Source organism: Bos indicus x Bos taurus, chromosome 3, assembly GCF_003369695.1.
Source record: "Bos indicus x Bos taurus breed Angus x Brahman F1 hybrid chromosome 3, Bos_hybrid_MaternalHap_v2.0, whole genome shotgun sequence".
NCBI classification, from domain to species: domain Eukaryota; kingdom Metazoa; phylum Chordata; class Mammalia; order Artiodactyla; family Bovidae; genus Bos; species Bos indicus x Bos taurus.
The window spans coordinates 9944473-9952887 of NC_040078.1; positions in this window are offsets into that span (position 1 = coordinate 9944473).

An 8415-nucleotide genomic window follows, 5' to 3' on the forward strand; every position below is an offset into this window, starting at 1 on the left:
AGTCCTTCTTTTTAATTTGTTTCTTAACGATTTGAAACAATTTGTGCATGATCTAACTGCATATACCCCTATTATGAAAAGTATAAAAATAACTATTCTCTATGCTGGTGATATAATTTTATTGTTGCTAACCAGAAATGGCCTCTCTGTCTTACTGGAAAACAGAGTGGCTTGATTTCAACTTCTCTAAATCCCAAATCATCGTTTTTGGCAGGTAATATATTCAATCTAATTGCCTTATATCTAATGCTTATATATAGCCAGCCAACTTTTTCAGCTACTTAGGGGACATCTCGCAACCATTTTCCTCTGGTGGTTTCACTAGAAAATTATGCTACTTAAAAGCAGATATTTTTTGGGTGCATTATTGATATTTGTTTCTGAGGCCCAGGAGATTGGTAAAATCTATTTTGAAAATGTTTTCAGGTACAAAGTGTAACATGCATTCCTGTTCAATATATTTTGGTTGAATGAAAGAGTGAGGGGATTTACTTTGTAACTTTGATTTTTATCTTTCTTTCCTTCAGCTGTTTTTAGAAAACAGTTTTTGCAAACCATCTTGAAGGAAATTTTAGTCTTGCTAAAATTCAGTGATAGATCCTCCACTGAAAATCCCCACATGGAGGTTGGGGTGGCTGGCTATTTGGGTCTTGATTGCGTGCGTGTATGTTCAGTCACTCTGTCATGTCCAACTCTTTATATCCCATGGACTGTAGTCAGCCAGGCTCCCCTGTCCATGGGATTATCCTGGCAAGAATACTGCAGTGGGTTGCCATTTTCTCCTCCAGAGATCTTCCTGACCCAGGGATCAAACCTGAGTCCCCTGTGGCTCCTGCATTGGCAGGCAGATTCTGTACCACTGAGTCACTTGGCAAGCCCTTGGATCTCGGTTAGGAGCCTTCATTTACTGTAAAGGAAGAGAGACTTCCTTGAGTTGATCTCCTGCCCCGTGGATTGTTAAGGTGTATGGAACTCTCCTTTATTACCATTACAGATTTCATGCAGCACATACTCTTGTCAAATGTTAAAATTTGGACATTTCTGCTGCCTAGTGCCTACCAAGAGCTTAATAAGATAGGTGAGCAATTCTGATTGACACCTAAAGAATGCACATTTCTTTCATTATTCTAGATTGATACTGTCCAATAGAACTTTCTGCAATTATGGAAAAGTTCTATAATTGTGTTGTACAATATAATAGTCACTAGCCTTGTGTGGCTATTAAACATTTAAAATATGATTGTCAAGACTGAAGAAAGGCATTTACAATTTTAAGTTTAATTCCAATTAATTTAAATTTAAAATCAGCTATACTTCAGGAATTCTCTGGTGGTCCAGTGGTTGGATTACTGCCACCGAGGGTGCAGGTTCAATCTCTTCTTGGGGAACTAAGATCCCACAAGCCATGTGGCATGGCCGAATAAAAGTTAAAATCAACTATACTTCAATTTAAAAAAATACCCTAAGAGGAACAACAAAAAATTAAAACTGAGGGAAACAAAAGAATTTATTATGTGCCAGGCTCTGCTCTATCTCAACTAATCCTCATAATAATCCTCTGAAGGAAGTACTACAATCAGCATTTACAAATAATTTGTTTCTCATTAATCACAGCTGAAATTGACAAGAGTAAAATTACACCAAATGTCTTGGGTAACTGATTTCAGAAATGATTTAACACTTCTTAGATGCATTGTTCCTTAGCTTTTGCTTTCTATTTCAACTTTCATATATATATATTTTGAGAAAAATAAAAAATTCAAAGTAAACTTAGTGGCCTACTAAAATAAGCAAATAAATTTAAATAGCCTCGTAGGCTAGAGACTAACATCTTGGGCAGATATCTTAGATATCCTAGATTTTATCCCTGGATCAAATCTGACTGTCCTTTTGCTTTCAATAGAATAGCATTGTTGAATTGCAAATTTCTATTTTATCATTTATATAGGTGGCTTTAAAACATGTTTTCATATTCTTGGACACTCGTCCATCAAAGTATAGAGACAAATTACCCTTCCTTTGAATGTGGGCCTGCTTTAGTGACTTGCTTCTGGTGAATAGAATGTGGAGGAAGTGATGCTGCGTGACTTCTGAGGCTAGTTTATGAAAGACAGCCTGCCTGGCTCTCTCTGTCTCAGCCTGAGCTCCCACATAAGGACTCTGGCTGCTCTCACACCGCCATCCTGAAGTCACGTGGAGAGACCACCTACAGATATCTGAAGAGGACCAGCTGTTCCAGCCCCAGCTTAGAGAACTGCTTAGCTGACTCCAGTCAGTCCCCAGTGAGTCTGTAATAAATGATCACTATCGTTTTAAGGTTGTTGCTCAGTGAGATAACTGGAACAGTCTCGTAGGCAATGATGCAGCAGAAAGCAGTTCTATTAAACTCCCTTGTGTATTCATTGTTGGGTTGTTTTGAGGACAAAGCCTATGACATTAGTTTCTCATAGATCTTAGTATCAGGGAGAGCTGTACTTTCTTGAACAACTACAATCTCTTACTTTTTGCTTTGGTTGCTAGGAAGCTCAAAGTTGAATTCATGACCCACTTTTTGTAATAAAAAAGGATTGTATTTTTCCTTTAGCCTCACCCTATTATTCCCTTTATCAAGTTTTCTTTTTAACCCCCCCAATGCAGCCTCTTATCCAACCTCTTCAAAAACTGAGTGAAAGTAATGTTGGGCCTTTGCTGAATCAATGTGAGAGCTACAGATCATCCAGTAGATTGATAATGATGGAATTTTGTGACTCTCAAATGGCCTTATCTTATAGGAAGGAAATAGGCCCTGAGAAGTAAAATAACTACTGAGAGATACAGAGCTAGTGAGTAGCAAAATCTTACCCCAGTTGAAGCTGTGTCATACCATCTATTCACCCACGTGGCCCCCATTGGTCAGAGGTTTGTTCTTTACACTGGGGGTGGGATGGTGGTAAAAGATAAGTAAGATCTTGCCGAGGGATTGACTCTCAAGATTGTGCCTGGTGGGGCTGATGCATGTCTTTAAACATAAAGGAGTATACAGTTGGAGAATTCCAGTGGTTAGGACTCCACACTTTCACTTCAGGGGGCACAGGTTTGACCCCTGATTGGGGAACTAAGATCCCTCAAGTCATACAGTACAACCAAAAAAAAAAAAGCAATATATAGTTGACCCTTGAACAACAGGGGGGTGGGGTTGCTGATTCTGCACAGTCAAAAAATCCACTTGCAATTTATACACATGATTCCTTATACATGGTCCTCCATGTATATGATTCCTTCTATCTGCAGTTCTGCATTCATGAATTTAACCAACCGTGAATCATGTTGTATTTCCTACTGAAAAAAATTCATGTACAAGTGGACATGCAGTTCAAACTCATGTTGTTCAAGGGTCCACTGTATATCATAAATAAGTAGAATTAAACTTTCAGAGGAATGAGAGATTGCTTCCAAGTGGAGGGTAATGGAAGTTTTCATGAAAGAGTGATTCTGAGCCAGTCCTTGAAGGACAGATGGGATTCACATGTGCAGACACTGGAGAGAGGATGGGGTGGATGATGGAGCAGACTAGCAGCAGTAAGTTCAATGCTGGGAATTCTAGGCTCCGTGGCATTTGGTGGGGAAGATATTTTTGGAAGGGGGCTGTGACACATCTCAAATTATGCTGTGTGAGTACTTGCTTACTCTTCTGTTTAGGGGATCAGCCTTGTCCAGGGGTGTGTGACCTGCACATGTGGGTGGGATTGACCCAGGGAGAGAGACAAATGCTGATTAAAGTTTCCATGTAGCTGATTGCTTAGAAAACTCAACACTTGGGACTGTGTTCTGAGGTAAACTCCTTAAAACCTTTTAGCAACAAATTGCTTTTAGACTTCAGAATCGCAGAGAAAATACTGGAAGAGATTCTACAGCACTGCTCAGCCCTGAAAGCAGGGGCATTTCAGGACACTTGCGAGGAACCCCAAAACATGGTCAACCTTCTTCTTAGACTGCCTTGCATTTCTTGCAGCCTCCTGTGATCATAGGAGCCTGTTATTCCATGGAAATAAACCCAGCAAAGCTAGAGAGTACAACTCTGCAGGGACAGAACTTCTTATTTCTAGATTTCAATTTGTTACAATTGGTAATAGGTGCTCTTCTGAAATTCCACAATTGCCTCTGCAAATAGGGAAATCCCAGGTCACATGGGTAGGAAATCACTAATAGATTGAAAACTTTCCAGACAATTAAAACAAGATCCTGCCACTTGCCTGTAAGTGAAAGTCTAAACAAACCTCCTTTCTTGATTGGGAAAACCAAAGTCAATATCAGATTACAGCAAAATTTAATTTGCCATTCTGTTGCATTCTTCTGGGTCTGTAAAACCCCAACAGGATACCAGAATAGGTGGATGACTCATAAGAGTTCTAACTTAGAATCCAACTTCTTGAGATGCTTTCCCAAAGGTGCTAAACCAACCAACAATCACAGCTGCTGCATTAACTTTGTATGAAACTTTACCAGCCTATAGGACTTCCCAGGTGGCGCTAGTGGTAAAGAACCCATCTACTAATGTAGGAGATGTAAGAGATGTAGGTTTGATCCCTGAGTCGGGAAGATCCCCTGGAGGAGGGCATACCAACCCACTGCAGTTAATCTTGCCTGGAGAATCCCATAGACAGAGGAGCCTGGCAGGCTACAGTCCATAGGGTTGCAAAGAGTCGGACACAACTGAAGTGACTTAGCATGCACATACAGCCTATAAATCATTTTCATATATAGTATCTCATGTAATCCTCCCCCAAACTCAATGAGGTTTATATCACTCTTTCACTTTTGCAGAAGAGAAAACTGAGACCCAGAGAATTTAAGCAAATTATCCTAAATCTTGGGGTGAACATGTATCAGTGGAAAAGATTTACATCTGGTCTTTGGAATCTAAGTCCATTTGTGTGTTTGAGCAAGGTCTGAGGATGAGAGGCAAGGTTGGGAAGAGTGGATGCAGAGGTCCCTTGGGCCAACATTTGATCATCTGGGGATATCTTTTTGCCAGCCTTCTCTCTGCCTGGGAAGGTAATCAGTTATGGACAGAGGCCCCTCAGATCCAGAAGGGACCACAGCTATGATGGAGTTCAAATCCTTCATTTTTCAGATGTGGAATCTGAGGCCCAGATAAGTTCAATGTCTTGCAAAGATTTACACAGGTAACTGATGACAAAGCTGGGATTGTTATCTAGTTTTCTGTATTTTACTGGAATTTCTGCTACTACACCCAAATGCACTTCCTGCTACATGCTCTCTCCTTTTCACCAGGTAGAAATGTGTTTACAATGAAAGATAATTGGGCACTCTTAGATAAGTGAGCTAATATTAACAATCACTACTATTTCTGCAACACCTGTGATATGCAGGTTCTCTGCCAGATCCTTCACATGCATTATTTTGAATCTTCACAACAATTCTGCAAAGTATGTATTATTATATCTGTAAGGAGATGGAGACCAGGGTTCAGGAGGGATTTGCCAAGGCAATACTGAGTTTATACTCTTTACACTGTGGAGTGCAGCCTCTGTAAGAATTTCTGTCTTGTCCTAGAAAACAGAAATGTCTGAACTTTTTTTTTTAAATGGTCAAGTATCATTTTTGGAAAATCATTAAAATTATCTGTGTTTATTCCTAGGATGTATCTGATGAAAAAGTGAGATAAGGGAGATGAATTAGTTATCACTTTCAAACACTTCTTAGAAGTCTCGATTAATAAGGATTTCTTTTTATTGTGAAGCAAATCCAACATTTAAAAAAGACTGTAATTCAAGTCATATGCTTAAGTAATTTCTTGAGAAGAGAGACAGGATTTTTTCAAAACCCCTATTCATCTAGAGTGCTAGGGACAGAGCTCTAGAGGTTCTTTTGTATTAATTATTCTTCCCTCAAATTATCTTACCTTTAGGAGCACTGAGCAAATTCATCATTTATATTTCAGTTGGAGTACTTTGACACACCTGCTTTCCTCTTAGCATCTGTGATATGCCTTCCAAATTTTGTTTTAAAAGAGCATTTTAAATGATATTTTTAATTTTCTGAGAAACCACCATGCTGTTTTTCATAGCAGGCAGGCAGTTTTTTATTACTACCACATTGTATAAGGATTCCAGCTTCTCCTTGCCCATCCCAGCCCCTGTCTGCTTTTGTTTTGCTTTTATGGTAGCCCTCCTGACAAATGTGAGGTGAAATCTCACCGTGTGTTTTTTTAAATAATTTTTTGTTGGAGTGTAGTTGCTTTACAATGTTGTATTAGTTTCTGCTGTACAGAAAATGAATCAGACATACATATATATCTATATATCCCCTCCTTTTTGGATTTCCTTCCCATTTAGGTCATCACGGAATACTGAGTTGGGTTTCCTGAGCTACACAGCAGTTATCAATTTTATGCGTATTTTCAATAATGTATATATGCCAATCACAATCTCCCAATTCATCCTATCTCCCCTTCCCCTCTTGGTGTCTTTACATTTATTCTCTATGTCTGTGTCTCTATTTCTGTTTTGCAAATAAGATCATCTATACCTTAAAAGAGCATTTTTTTTAAACTTGGAAAGCTTTGAGGAAATGGAGAAATTTAAGTACCATCCATCCAAGGAAGGGTTTGGAACACAGATGGGGAGCTTGGAATTGCTTGTTACTTAAAACCAGCAGGGAAGGTTGCCAGAAAATGGGAAAATAGAACTGACAGGGAGCTGGGCAAGTATCAATGTGAAATTCCTCAATTTCCATTTTCCCCCCGACCCCTAATGGCTATTGCTGGCCAGTGTGCTGCCAAATCCTGATACAACGTAGGTGGCTAATTACTGGCTTCAAGTTCTGACCTTCATCAGGCAGTGCACAGAGGTGTCATGATGTGTCTTGAAGTCTGACTCCAAACACTATACTTCTGTCATCTGACTCCATTCCTTTTCACATGGACCCTCTGCTTCCATCTCTACAACTGAGAATGGTCGCATCTTAGATTGCTCTCACAAAACTGGGAGAAGAGTCTTCCCCAAAACAGCTGCTACTGCAGCTTCAACGTCATTGTGATGATGCCTCTTAGTCCGCTGTCACACATTTAACTTGGTTTCTGGTCCTTTGACTTGTATTGCCTGACTCCAGTGCCTGGGGGTTTCCTGATTCCTGACTGCTGGCTTGGTTTTTAACCTTCATACTTAATCTTGACTCCTGATATGTATCTGATTGCTGACTGTTCATTTGGCTTGAGCCCTTTTGACTTGTCCCATCCCCAGCCCCTACCTGTGATTCTTAGATTGGTTTTCTCCCTGGCTTCCCACCCTGGATCTGGGATCCGATGATTCTCATCAGCACCAGACCTGACTCAATAGGGAGATTCAGTCCCATTGAGCAGCCAGGTAAACACAAGGACTGTGGAACGAGTTGACAGCCTTACATTATCATTTAGCACCTGGCACAGATCTCAAGGTCTTTCTGATCATGGAGTTGCTTTTACATGTTATAAGGGTTCAAAGGACGCTTAAACAGAAGAAATCTTTTATAATCAAGGGGGCAATAGTTGTTATTCTTTCCAGTTGTTGAGTTAGCTATGCCTCTATAAATTGTAACATAGTATTTCAAGTTTTATTGCATTCCTGCAGTGTCCTGAAATTGGGGTCAGACCACCTCTCCAAAGACCAGACATGTTCCTGTGTTGCAGAATATTTGATAGAGTTCATGGGTGATAATTTCTATGGCTCCTTCCTCATTCTAAAAGTGAACAAAATTCAGTTTCTGCACAGAGCCTAGATTTTTGAAATAACTTTACTGTGTAAAATCCCAATTTACCTCAATAGGCTACTATTAAAGGAAGGACAATTTACCATCCAAAATAACTAACCCAAGTCAAGGTCCTTGGTTGGGAAACAAAACTTACTATCTGATCCCCACAAAGCTCTGGCATTTTGTCTTGCAGGTTTGTTTAAAGTATACGTGCTGCTGCTGCTGCTGCTAAGTCGCTTCAGTCGTGTCCGACTCTGTGCGACCCCATATAAGTACACATAACCTTGGGTAATTTCTTGGGCAAACAAACCCAAGATTAATTTCTCTCCATTTTCTGGAAATATATAGAAGGTTTTGCAAGTGAAGGGTAGGATGGGCTCTCAAATATCAATTCTTTTAGACCATTGTTCTTAAGAACTCACAGTAAGCTTGTTTCTGAAATTATAACTGACCATGACAGATAAGTTGACGAGTCAACATCATCTCTTAAAAAGCTCATTATAGTTTTAAGGGCATGTTATCAACCACATTTCCAGCCAAAATCAAGCAATTTTAGGCATGGCTCTTAGTTTTCCACAGTGTCATCCTTTACCCCGTACTTGTAGCTGCTTTCTGAGCCATAGGGGTTGGTGGGGTCAGGAATTCGGACCTCAGGAAGGATTTGAGACAGTGCTTGGCAATTCC